At 38.6% G+C, this 14,405-nt stretch overlaps 1 protein-coding gene and 1 pseudogene across 1 annotated transcript in view; one reads left to right on the forward strand and one right to left on the reverse strand.

The window, feature by feature from the left end:
- LOC144643563 (nuclear receptor-binding factor 2-like) overlaps positions 1-14,405 on the forward strand; it is a 130,544-nt gene that overhangs the window by 76,662 nt on the left and 39,477 nt on the right.
- On the reverse strand, positions 8,802-10,093 carry LOC144643577 (RING finger and CHY zinc finger domain-containing protein 1 pseudogene; annotated as a pseudogene).

A 14,405-nucleotide genomic window follows, 5' to 3' on the forward strand; every position in this document is an offset into this window, starting at 1 on the left:
GGGAGGTGTATGGAATTTTGTTTGTCTACTCCTCATTCCTGAGCTCATGAATATCAGTTCATCATTGTTCGCACGTGACATTCCTAACCCTAAGGACTCTCTAAAGGCGGCGAAATACGAGATTCAAAAACCCTCAACTTGTCGCGCAACATTGTTGCGTTGCTAGTTGAACGAGTTGTTGCCCGTATTTCTACCGCGGGCTCAACTTGTCTCGCAACAAATTTCAGTGCTCCAAATTGCAGCAACATGTCGCACAAAGTAGAACCGAGAACACTTTCTACTTTTTGCAACAATTTTTTTCAACTTGCAACACCGAAATTTGTGGAAGAGAGAGTTCAGGGACTGGACTAACATGTGTAGTGATTGCCGTATTTTGCATCATGCCAGAAATGCCTAAAACTAAATAAATTGACAGTGTAAAGCTAGAAAGCGTGGTTTATTGCTTTTATGAAATAACTATAGAAAACGTAATCAAATAACTTATTCTCAACAAGTTCATCGAATGACGCGGTAAACCAAGAGAATCCTCTCTTGGGTAAACCAATCACAGCGGCCGAAAGAATAAATCACAGGTTCAGCTCCACAAACAAAATCCACAAATCGACGCGACAAAAACGTTTATAAGCTATTTTAAAGCTACGAAAGTCGACATAAGAAAGGAAAGGAAAAAGACAAACTGTCACGGTATAAAATGTATTCAACGATTTTAAAGTTCTTTGGCGTGGAAAACTAGCAAATTGTGGCCGGAGTCATTCACTGCGAAAGTAAAAGCAGGTAAAAGACTGTACGAAAACTTTGCAAGTTTACAAACTTCACAGACTGACGAAGGTATTGAGAATAAAGGTTAGTTCCACAAACACTTCTTTAGAAATTTGTTCTGAATTTATTTAGTCCGTATTCTTTTGTTTTCGCCAAATAACGGACTTGAAATAAAGCACTGAAAGCACGTAAAACTGAAGATATAATTTAAACGCGTACAAGAACTCAGTGTGAGGTTCTGCCATCAAAATAACTCTAGTTCAAATTCGATCAGTTTTATTTCCTGTTAAATAACATTTCCGAGTTAATGTTGAATGTAACTTATCCCCATTTTTCCAGTCCAGTGAAAGCGGACTTGTTTATTCTGTTACTTCTCACTCAGTCATTGTCTCTGCGTTTTGTTTTGTTTTTCTCAAGTGCCTTTGCTCAACTGTTGTGGGCAGGAAAATTCAATTTTGTGATCCATCCTCATACTCAGTAAATTTTCATAATGATAATTTACGATAATTATATATCCTCCGTTTTAACCATAAGATAGACCAAAAGAATACATTAAAGTTAATTCTTCGTCCTTATGCGTAATCGAGCGTAGTGCGGCCATGTCGGGACAGAAGCGGGACTTTACCGGTACAATAGTACATAGGTTTTTGACCAATCAGAGCGCGCGTAGTATCTGAGTTATTTTATAAACTGGAATACGACCTTGTGCTTTTTCTCGATGGTAATATAAAAGCATCTCTGATTGGCTCACTTAGAAACTATAAAAAAGCAGGACGCGTGATGCACCGTGTGCGACACAGTGAAGACTTGCTACGAAGCTACAAACGGAGAAAGAAGGACTTTTGAGCTCGTTTTGAAAGTTTTACTTCTCAACAACGCTTTGTTGGCTTTGGGGAAAGTCCCCGGACCTGAGGCAGAGAGTGTCAGTCGTGAAGAAACACGTTTTTCTCGAACCATGAACCGAAGCGAAGAAGCTTCATCGCCGAGCTGGGCAAGGGAAGGACATTTTGTCGAAGCAAAGTTATGCAAGGTGACATCTGTGGTTGATGTTCAACTTGACGGGGCTTACTCTCACTGTGTCCCACCATTTTTAAATCTGAAAAAGTCATTGGTCAACGATTGAAACTTAAATTCATGATTTGCGCTCGTTGTGATTTGAGTCACGAGAGAGGCGCCACGTGGGCCGCCGATGGCCTAATTTTTTTTTTTGCAAGATTGTCATTACTATCCATCTAAATCTTCCTCAGTCTCAGCCATCATGGTTTCTTTTCTGGCTGTTTATACCTTATCAGTGTTTTTCTAACTGAGTAAATGGTTATTTTATGGTTTGCTTTGGATTTGAAAGTGTAATGACGATTTGTGATAAGTGTGTTACTGCACATCGTGGCAAAAGCGAAGCCATTCCCAAGCGGCAGAAAATCGTGCGGAATTTGAAATTAACAAAGCTTGTCTAAAAACACAGAATAATTTAATATGCCATGCAAGTTTGCAAAGCGTCGAGTTCCTTTAAAGGCCAAAAAACCTGACTTTCCGTCCAAAATTCTTTAAACCGTATGAACGAAACACTCTGAAACTTCGCACAAACCTTTAAAATATAGTGTTCTAGCGCTAGCTTGAAAATTAGGCAAAACAACTCGACAGCTTTTTACAAGTTGCAATAACATCATTTGTTTGATATTCTCACTATTTCGGCGTATATCATCCAGGACCATCCAGCTTTATTGATTGCTAAGATTTAAAGTAAATCTCCGATTTTACAATCTTTTACATGCACACAAGTTTTACAAGTGATACCACCAAAATAGCTGTCACATTTAGATGTGGCAGTTTAGGCGGATATAATTATCATTGGGCAGTTTCAGGAGCTAGAAGTCGCTATTTTGAAAAATTTACGGTAAGAATTATCATGTTACTTGCCGTGAGTGAACTTCAACTGTTTGGTTTGCCAACTTGTTTGAGGTCATTAAAATTTTTTTACAGTGGAATAAAAAAAATGCCCATAACCTAGACAAATCTTACTTGATCGTCACAATTTTTATGATTTTACATTATTTCAGGGTTCTTTTGCCAGCCTTTAAAAATTCTAAAAAAACGCTAAATGTTTTCTTTTTCAAAAATGCGTTTTCAACGGGACCCGTCAGATAGAGAGAGATAAAATAAGAGATAAAATAAACTAAAATAACAATAAATTTTTAAAAAAGATAGAACAAGTAAATAAACTAAACAAAACGCTCGAAATCGCGAAAGAACACCCCCAGGAGAACATCACGACTCTACCTGCCTAAAACTCCTAAAGCCAAGCAACAGGAGAAGAAAGAACTGGGAACAAAGTGGAATAAGACCTTGTAATTGATTGGTGCGTTTTCTCAATGCTAATATAACAGCGTCTCTGATTGGCTCACTTTGAGACTATAAATCCGCAGGACGCGTGATGCACGTTGTGTGACACAGTGAAGACTTGCTACGAAGCTACAAACGGAGAACGAAGAGCTTTTGAACTCGTTTTGAAAGTTCTTCTTCTCAACAACGCTTTGTTGGCTTTGGGGAAAGTCCCCGGACGTGATGCAGAAAGTGCCAGTCGTGAAGAAGTACGTTTTTCTCGAACCGTAAGCGAGCGAAGAAGCTTATCGCCGAGCTAGGCAAGGGAAGGACATTTTGTCGAAGCAAAGTTATGCAAGGTGACATCTGTGGTTGATGTTCAACTCAACGGGGCTTACTCTCACTGTGTCCCACCATTTTTAAATCTGAGAAAGTCAATGGTCAACGATTGAAAACTTAAATTTATGATTTGCGCTCGGTATTTGCGATTTGGGTTACGAGAGAGGCGCCACGTGGGTCGCCGATCCCTTAAATGTTTTTTGCAAGATTGTCGTTAATATCCATCTAAATCTTCGTCAGTCTAAACCATCCCTGTTTCTTTTCTAGTTAACTATACCCCTTTGGTGTTTTTCTAACTGAGTAAACGGCTATTTTATATTTTTCTTTGGATTTGAAGGTAATTTTGTACAGTGGAAAATGACTTAGAAAATTATATCGATCTATATCGACATCGTGACATACATGTACGTGAAAGACTCTGGGTGAAGTTTTATTCACGTAGTCATAAGAACATTAGCAATTCTTTTTAAGTTACACCAAGTTAATCCAACTCGACTTTTAGCTGCTTATAGTCATTCTGCCAGTCATGCAGTAAACAATTTCATGGCCTGTATCAAAACTAGCTCTTGAAAATTTAGGCCAATTTATCATTTTTTCGGTGAAGTATGATGTTCAAGAACGTAAAGCTGCCTTTACCGGCGAAGCACATTTTCTTTTTGTAAACAGTTGATGCCATTTCGGAAAAGGAGACTGCTAGCAGGAAACCACACTTTTGACTTGGAAACTATTTTTCTACCAAAAATGAAGTCACCACCAGGCTCCTTGTTTGCTTGTTCCCAACAAAATTTTCCTTGTGTTCCCTGAAAATATTTCTTCGATTTTGGTGTTCCTTGTTCCCTAAAATGCCTTTGTTTTTGTTTTCCCAGTTTTATTTTCCTTTTTATCCCATGTTCCCAAAAGGTAAATGGCCATGTTTCCTTGTCCCCTGAAAAACCTCTGGGGAGCCTCATTTTTCCTGGTTTGAATCATGGCAGTCAGAGGTCACTGTACAGTCAACTCTCTCTAAGACGGACACCGTCGGGACCGGCCCCAACTGTCCGTCTTATAGAGGTGTCCGCCTTATAGAGAGTCGAGGTAACGTGACACCAGAAACTTTGAGACGATAAAGCTAAACGGCTATGCACAACGAATACACGTCTGTTTTAGTCGCTTACGTTAGCAAAACCTATAAAGTGGAACAAAAATAATATCAGAGATTTAACTTGTTTGTTAATAACAAACGGTGATACTATAAGTAGAAAACTAAATCTACAAGTTTAAGCAGAGAAGTAATGCGTTTTAGCAGATTGTTTTTGGTAAATTTGGTATTCTAAAGGCGCTGACCTGCTATGCTATATGTCGATAACAAGTTTTGAAGTATTATTCACGAAAAAATAACTTTTAGTGCCTGTCCGTTGGCGGTTTCAAAGTGTCCGTTGTCCGTCTTAGAGAGGTGTCCGTCTAACAGAGAGTTTTCTTACAGTAAAATGACTGAAAAATGGCAGGGACCATAACCAGGTGTCCGTCTTATGGAGGTGTCCATCTTATAGAGGTGTCCGTTAAGAGAGAGTTGACTGTATAGTGTTCTTGCGCAAGATACTTTTCTCTCTCAGTGCCTCTCCACACAGGTGCTGCTGAAACCAGTAAGGTTGGGCTGATACAGGTTTTTCAAAGCGATACGATATCAATACGATATTTGCCTTTTTTCTCGATATCGATATTATGACTTCATTTCCGTCCTGACGTCATTAGTATGTCACATGATTTGTCTGACCATACACATAGGCGTACGGGCACCTTCGGACCTGGGGGGGCGGAGAGCTTATTGCCCGAAAAAGGGCATGGGTTGAAAGCCGAATAATGAGGCATAAAATGGACGTGCATTGAAATAGTTGTGTACGAACCTTGCCTGCTTGCTAAAAGGAAACGATAGTTCTTAAATTAATTACGTGGCTTTGCCCGAAGGTGTCAATGTACTGAATCCTTTTTCTTCGGAAATATTTATTCATTCTAGTTCACCAAAAATTAAAGTATTTTGGGGGAGCCAATTAACATTGTTTTTCCCCCCACTTGAAAGTTATGCAAAAGCGTGTGAAACATTCAGGGATGAATGGTATAAAAGATTTTGAAAGTTTTGAGCTAGCCCTGAGAACTTAACATCTGAGTCAAAAGCATCAGCTTCACCACATTTGTAACAGCTTTGTTTCAAGGTCTTACACTGGGTCCACCGCGCGCAAACGCTCAAGCTATGGAAAAGCTGATTGCAACTAAATCAAACTGAGGGGTCACGCAGAATTTGAGAGAAAAATCAAACACAATTATAGCAATTTGCGACAGGAAACGAAAGCAGATGAATGAGAAATTTGGACTTTTGAACCACAAAGAACGTTATATTTCCAATACTTTTTCTGTTAATGTAATTCGTTTTAGACATAATGTTGAGATTTGTCGGCTTATTTTCTATTTTTTCTCCAGCCTTCTCGCCCGAATTCTAAGCATTTTGCCCGAAAAATTTTGGCACTGGGGGGGCTGCAGCCCCCCTCGCCCCCCCGCCTCGTACGCCTATGACCATACAAAGGACAGTCCTGGCATCATAAATTTAGCCATGAATGTTGATTTTTGGTTATTTTATTTCACTGTTGCATCAGCAACGTGTGGACATCAAGTCAAGCCTGAAAAAATTCAAATATTGACAAGAACACCAATATTTCTTTGAGCAAAATATTTGCATTTTTAAACCTCAGGTGCTGACCAGAAGACCGCAGGCTCAGGTCACGTGTGCAGTATCGAAAATGTATCGAAAGTGCGATATTTTTGTTAAGTATCGATACTTTTCAAAATTGTCAAAATATCAGTGTATCTAATATTTGGTATCGAGTATTGGCCCATCCTTAGAAACCAGAGATACATAAGTACTGGGCTAGGATGCAGACATCAGGCGCGGATCCAGACGGGTTTCACCGTTTTACAAAAATCGGTCAGATTTTAAAATGAATATATATTTTTGCAATTGAAGAAGATTTCTTAGTTTCAAGATCAAAAACGCGACTTTTAAGCTTCTTGGGTAATGGTACTGGTCACTATCGAGCATGCTCCCAGGCTGGCTCCTTCGGCGCTCGAGTTATTGGAAAACGGCCAGCATTTTTTCTGGATCCGTGCCTGGACATAAATACCTTCGACCAGTTACGTGAAGTCAAGTGAACTTTTGGCAGGCTTATGTTAGTGTGTGAATGTACCTAAGGGTAAAGGGAATGACAGCTACATAGGATACCTTCACAGGGAAACTAGGTTCTACATGAGTCTTCCTACTCTCATCGGGCACGGGTAGGGTGCTCTGCTTGGGTCTAGGAACTCCTACCATTCTCAGGGCAAACAAAATCACTTTTGCTTCCCCATCTCAGACTAAAAAGTAAAATTGTATACCCATCTGTGACCAGAAGTGAAGTGGATGTTTTTAAATTTACTCCACAATGCTACAACATTCACTATATATTTTCACACATGTCAAAACAACTTGATTTAGACAAACAGAAAGGTATAAACTTGACAAAGGTAATTTTTCCCCATTAAGAGACCATCTCGGACTAAAAAGTCAAAATTGAAACCCCATTGCAGACCTGGAAGGTCAAAATGGGACCCCATCCAGCAGCACATACCCATTATAGCGTATAAGGTAGTACCCCTGGGGCTCTCACCTTTACATATAAATACCAAAAATTATTATTAGTTTCACTGAAAGATATAAATTAGTATGCCATATCAATAGTAGCCTATATGACAGGTGGTTTTCCTCTTTATGGTAAATTGTATGATAGGCAGTAGTCTCCCTCGCAGCCGTTTTCGTGGGGAGGAATGTTGCGTGACGACACTAAAAACGGCTGCGAGGGAGACTAGATAGGCAGTAGAACAACCTGTCAGTAGTATGGCATATCCATGGCTGCAACAGGGCAACTTCACAGCCATGTACGGGGCATGTTGCCAAGACCAGAAGTAGTATAACCCTGTGGGATTATTATGCAAAATAATACTGAGGAGAAACAAAAGATCAAATACTAGTGTTTTTCTTTTTCAAAATGTCATACTTGTATTTTCATGAAAAATTATAGCTTTCCCTTGAGTAATTGCCCCTCTGAAATAAAAATCCCCAGCTAGTCAAAATATGTGCTTCACACATAAAAACATACATGGCATTTTCTTTACAGTTTTGAAGTTAGTTTTTTTAGAGAAATTTCCAGTGAGTGGTGTTTCACAGCATCCTTCAAACTCGATCTCTAATAAACACATTAGAAATCAGGACACTGTTTTGTAAGGTATCTAATGATAGAGGGGTCTGTCACTGTCAGTTTATTTCAATATTCACTTAATTATAATACTTGAATTTGTAAAGCTTAAATTAAGAGCAATTTTAAAACAGTTGGTACCAGTTTGAGTACTGAAAGAGAAAGTTGGTGCACATGATAAGAATCATTTGAAACCATATTTAATAACCCCAAATACTTAAAATTTCGACGAAGATATCCCTATTAAAAACATATATGTCAAGTCTCCTGGATTTTCCCAGTGTCTCAGACAGGTTGTCAACTCTTCTGGATATGAAGAAAGATATTCTTAAAGCAAGTAGTTCCCACTGAAATTTCAGGGCTTACTTTGGATTTTTATACTAATTTTTTCATATCCCAAATTTATGTTAAAAAAATATATTATATATGTGCAACATCATAGGCAATCTAAAATCTCAATAAATAGATGTTGTTCCATGCAAGAGCATGGCAGAGAAGTTTTAGATACTACCCAAAAAGCAAAATGATGCAAATTGTTGCATAAACAAAAAAGATCTTTTTCATCCCATGAGTTTTTTCATTGGTTTTCCTTCAGGACTGGGAGATTACTTCTTAATTAGAAGATATAGGGGGCTGTTTGATTGGCTTCATTCCACCTTATCGATTAACACCTTTGGCTTTTTAAAAATATTCATTGAGTTTATGCTATATCAGTACCGGTATATAACAAACAAAACCTTATCTGTGACTGAGAGCAGTTTGAATACCTTGTCTTTTCATTTTAATCCTTAGATTTTGCTTCAAACTCTCAAGACAGTTTGTTCAATTTCCAAACACCTTTAATTTTCTCAAAAATACTATGCTGGTCTTTGTATTTTAAACTGTGGAGGGGGACAGGGGGGCGGGTGCCGGGGAGAAAAGGGGCGGGAAGCGAGAGGAGAGAGGGCGGGAAGCGGGATTCTTAAGGTGGCGGGAACCGGGAGAAAACGAGTAAAATTTCGTAACATTTCATTATATTTTGCAATGGACATGGAACAAACAGGAGAGAACAGCTACGGAAAGGGGCGGGAGGCGGGAGTAAAAGGTACAGGAGGCGGGAGGTTCAGACCCCCCTGTCCCCCCCTAAACTCTCTCTGGTGTTTGTAAATCAGATAAAACATTGTCTTGCATGTTTGATAATTATATTACTTATTATGCAAGATCAGCTGAAAGTTCTGTGCTTTCAAATGCAATGCCTACAATGGAATACCAGCATTTTTAGTGTCATTTTGTAGAACAAGCACAAGCAAGTTGAGTTGAGAGAGCACTAGTGAGCAGAGTGGAAGGTCAGTGGTATACTTCCTGGCCAGACCAACTCACAAGGTATTAAAATAACTACCACTAGGGGACAATGCTGCAAGCTGTGTCCAATGCTAGTCCCTGATGAAAAACCCACCAAGGATTTGAAAAATTCTCTGTCAGCAAACATCTTTGAGTAACACGCATGATTGGCTTGGCATGATCTGTGTCCCAGATATAACAACTTAGCAGGCTCTATTTTATCTAGTTACCCACACAGAAGATCTTTGGTGCCCATGAGTGTGTGGTTTATTGACATACGGTTATGGTCACTGGTATGCACTGGCATGTCTTAGCAAGCATTCAGATGACTGCTTGGGCATCTTGGGTACAGACTTTGGCATGGGATGTAAACAGAATTATGCACTTCATGAATTACAGCTGGTGTCCAATGAAAGCTATCCTAGTGCCAAGATCCGATAGAAAATAGCAGAATGTGTGCAAAACCACGAACACCGATCATTTAATTTTGATTGTAAAATGACGTGTTCGATTTTCCTGCTTGGCAATCAAATCAAGACAATTTTCAAACCATTGCTGTCGAGCACAGTGGACAGTGCCGCAGTTGTGACTTCAAGCACGCTTGGAAACACGTCTGATGCAGCAAATGTCCACATCTCAAAACCTGACAAGGAACACGAGATGCGTGCAAGTCTTCCATACATATGGGACAGTTTGATCTAGAACTCTGTTCAATGCACTTGTGGGAACTTTTAATATTGTTTGGATAGCACATGTCACACATCGAACAGTGGAAGTAGTTTTCTTTCCCACCAACGCGACAAACTCCGCAGAGCTCGCAATGGAACTGGCCTTTGTCTCGATCGTCGAACAGACGACAAATAGCGCAGAAGTAGAAGCCAAAATGGATGCCACATTCCGTGCAATGTGACACGACATCTTGCAGTTTCCCGCACTGATTGCACTTAATTTGTTGAACATTCTTCCTGTCTAGCTCGTGGGTTTTCTCAGCTTCATCATGGCAAAAGCGACAGGAGTAGATCTTGTTACAACACGGAGTCAGAAAAGAACATTTCCTCACATAATGCTCACAACCCGCCATGTTTTTCTGGTGTATTTACTGTGGTGGGATCTAGGCCACCTCGTCTTTTTCAAGCCGTGTGGCGCAGCAGCAACTAAGGGTAAGGATGGGCCGATACTGGTTTTTCAAAACGATACGATATCGATACGATATTTGCCTTTTTTCTCGATATCGATCTCGATATCGATATTATGACGTCATTTCCGTCCTGATGCCATTGGTTTGTCACGTGACCATACAAAGGACAGACCTGCCATTATAAATGTTAGCCAAGAATGCTGATTTTGATCTTTTTATTTTACTGTTGCATCAGCAATGTGTGGACATAAAGTCAAGGCAAGAAAAATTCAAGAACATCAATATTTCTTTGAGCAAAATTGTATTTTTCAACCGCAGGTGCTGACCATGAGACTGCAGGCTCAGGTCACGTGTGCAGTATCGAAAGCGTATCGAAAGTGCGATATTTTTCGAAAGTATCGATACTTTTCAAAATTGTCAAAATATCGATGTATCGAATATTTGGTATCGAGTATCGGCCCATCCTTAGCAGCAACCTCCCCTGACCTCTCTGGGTAAGATACCGTTTATTAGCCCTGGGCTAATCTAAGAGGTCATACGACTTCGGAGGGAGTTTTGGATGGGTTTTTAAACAGAAGGGCATATATCTTTAACCATGTTGAAACCAGTCAAGGCAGTGTTGATCGAAATACGTTTTTAAGTTAAAAAGACATCGGTAGTGTCATCTACCAAAAGGGAGTATTTATTCGGGGTGGGTGCTCGCTTCGGCTTGCGTACGTGTAAACCAGTTTAATTCATCGGGTGAAATCGTAATTTACGCTCAAGTTTTATCAATAAAACGGAAGAAAACAAACACTACGAAAAAAATAGATATCTGGTACCTTTGTTTAATCGTTGGTGACTGCTGAGCAATTGTGTGAATCCTCTCGAAATTACTAGCTCCATTGTGCCAGTCGATCTGACTGAGTACATGGCCGCTTGCCCAGTCGATCTGACTGAGTACATGGCCGCTTGCGATCTCCAAAACCACCATGTTTACGATCAATTCCAACGCCTTGAAAACCATCTCTTGAAAATATTTTCGGTCCAAAAGCCTTGTAGTCAATTTACAAAATTCCCAATGTTTTAAATATCCAGGACTTGGAGTGATTTCATTTAAATGAGAGAAATTTTCATTCAGCAAATGCCGCCATGTTCACTGGCCTGGATGACAAACGAGGCATGGCTTGAGATGCCATATTCACCGACTAGCGCGGTGAATATTGCGCCATAGTCCGAGCTTCTCGACCAATCAGAATTGAATTCACCTCTGGAAATTATACTAAGAAGGCTTATCATCGCTCAGGATCTTACGGTATATCATTATTACAACTTTTAGACGTTCGAAAACTGATGATGGATACGGTATCCGGAACATTGTTAGATTCAGAATTTCCTCCAATAAACTATGGTTAAAGTGGTCAAAATTTGCCCCAATTAACCATGGTTTAAAAGGTCAAAATTTGGCCCAATTAACCATTGTTAAACTGGTCAAAATTTGGCCCAATTAACCATGGTTTAAAAGGTCAAAATTTGGCCCAATTAACCATGGTTAAAATTGTCAAAATTTGGCCCAATTAACCATGGTTAAAATGGTCAAAATTTGGCCTAAATAACCATGATCAAAATTTGACCCAATTAACCATGGTTAAAATGGTCAAAATTTGGCCCAATTAACCATGGTTAAAATGGTCAAAATTTGGCCCAATTAACCATGGTTAAATTGGTCAAAATTTGCCCCAATTAACCATGGTTAAAATGGTCAAAATTTGGCCCAATTAACCATGGTTTAAATGGTCAAAATTTGGCCCAATTAACCATGGTTAAAATGGTCAAAATTTGGCCCAATTAACCATGGTTAAAATGGTCGAAATTTGGCCCAATTAATCATGGTTAAAATGGTCAAAATTTGGCCCAATTAACCATGGTTAAAATGGTCAAAATTTGGCCCAATTAACCATGGTTAAAATGGTCAAAATTTGTCCCAATTAACCATGGTAACAATGGTCAAAATCTGCCCCAATTAACCATGGTTAAAATGGTCAAAATTTGGCCAAATTAACCATGGTTAAAATGGTCAAAATTTGGCCCAATTAACCATGGTTAAAATGGTCAAAATTTGGCCCAATTAACCATGGTTAAAATGGTCAAAATCTGCCCCAATTAACCATGGTTAAAATGGTCAAAATTTGGCCCAATTAACCATGGTTAAAATGGTCAAAATCTGCCCCAATTAACCATGGTTAAAATGGTCAAAATTTGGCCCAATTAACCATGGTTAAAATGGTCAAAATGTGGCCCAATTAACCATGGTTAAAATGATCAAAATTTGGCCCAATTAACCATGGTTAAAATGGTCAAAATTTGGCCCAATTAACCATGGTTAAACTGGTCAAAATTTGGCCAAATTAACCATGGTTAAACTGGTCAAAATTTGGCCCAATTAACCATGGTTAAAATGGTCAAAATTTGGCCCAATTAACCATGGTTAAACTGGTCAAAATTTGGCCAAATTAACCATGGTTAAAATGGTCAAAATTTGGCCCAATTAACCATGGTTAAAATGGTCAAAATTTGGCCCAATTAACCATGGTTAAAATGGTCAAAATTTGGCCCAATTAACCATGGTTCAAATGGTCAAAATTTGACCCAATTAACAATGGTTAAAATGGTCAAAATTTGGCCCAATTAACCATGGTTAAAATGGTCAAAATTTGGCCCAATTAACCATGGTTAAATTGGTCAAAATTTGGCCCAATTAACCATGGTTAAATTGGTCAAAATTTGGCCCAATTAACCATGGTTAAAATGGTCAAAATTTGGCCCAATTAACCATGGTTAAAATGGTCAAAATTTGGCCCAATTAACCATGGTTCAAATGGTCAAAATTTGACCCAATTAACAATGGTTAAAATGGTCAAAATTTGGCCCAAGTAACCATGGTTAAAATGGTCAAAATTTGGCCCAATTAACCATGGTTAAATTGGTCAAAATTTGGCCCAATTAACCATGGTTAAATTGGTCAAAATTTGGCCCAATTAACCATGGTTAAAATGGTCAAAATTTGGCCCAATTAACCATGGTTAAAATGGTCAAAATTTGGCCCAATTAACCATGGTTAAAATGGTCAAAATTTGACCCAATTAACCATGGTTAAAATGGTCAAAATTTGGCCCAATTAACCATGGTTAAAATGGTCAAAATTTGACCCAATTAACAATGGTTAAAATGGTCAAAATTTGGCCCAATTAACCATGGTTAAAATGGTCAAAATTTGGCCCAATTAACCATGGTTAAAATGGTCAAAATTTGGCCCAATTAACCATGGTTAAAATGGTCAAAATCTGCCCCAATTAACCATGGTTAAAATGGTCAAAATCTGCCCCAATTAACCATGGTTAAAATGGTCAAAATCTGCCCCAATTAACCATGGTTAAAATGGTCAAAATCTTGCCCAATTAACCATGGTTAAAATGGTCAAAATCTGCGCCAATTAACCATGGTTAAAATGGTCAAAATCTTGCCCAATTAACCATGGTTAAACTGGTCAAAATTTGGCCCAATTAACCATGGTTAAAATGGTCAAAATTTGACCCAATTAACCATGGTTAAAATGGTCAAAATTTGGCCCAATTAACCATGGTTAAAATGGTCAAAATCTGCCCCAATTAACCATGGTTAAAATGGTCAAAATCTGCCCCAATTAACCATGGTTAAAATGGTCAAAATCTTGCCCAATTAACCATGGTTAAAATGGTCAAAATCTGCGCCAATTAACCATGGTTAAAATGGTCAAAATCTTGCCCAATTAACCATGGTTAAAATGGTCAAAATCTGCCCCAATTAACCATGGTTAAATTGGTCAAAATTTGCCCCAATTAACCATGGTTAAAATGGTCAAAATCTTGCCCAATTAACCATGGTTAAAATGGTCAAAATTTGGCCCAATTAACCATGGTTAAAATGGTCAAAATTTGACCCAATTAACAATGGTTAAAATGGTCAAAATTTGGCCCAATTAACCATGGTTAAAATGGTCAAAATTTGGCCCAATTAACCATGGTTAAATTGGTCAAAATTTGGCCCAATTAACCATGGTTAAAATGGTCAAAATTTGGCCCAATTAACCATGGTTAAAATGGTCAAAATTTGGCCCAATTAACCATGGTTAAAATGGTCAAAATCTTGCCCAATTAACCATGGTTAAAATGGTCAAAATTTGGCCCAATTAACCATGGTTAAAATGGTCAAAATTTGACCCAATTAACCATGGTTAAAATGGTCAAAATTTG

Source organism: Oculina patagonica, chromosome 2 (genome assembly GCF_052425735.1).
Source record: "Oculina patagonica isolate OP01 chromosome 2, crgOcupat, whole genome shotgun sequence".
Lineage (NCBI taxonomy): Eukaryota > Metazoa > Cnidaria > Anthozoa > Scleractinia > Oculinidae > Oculina > Oculina patagonica.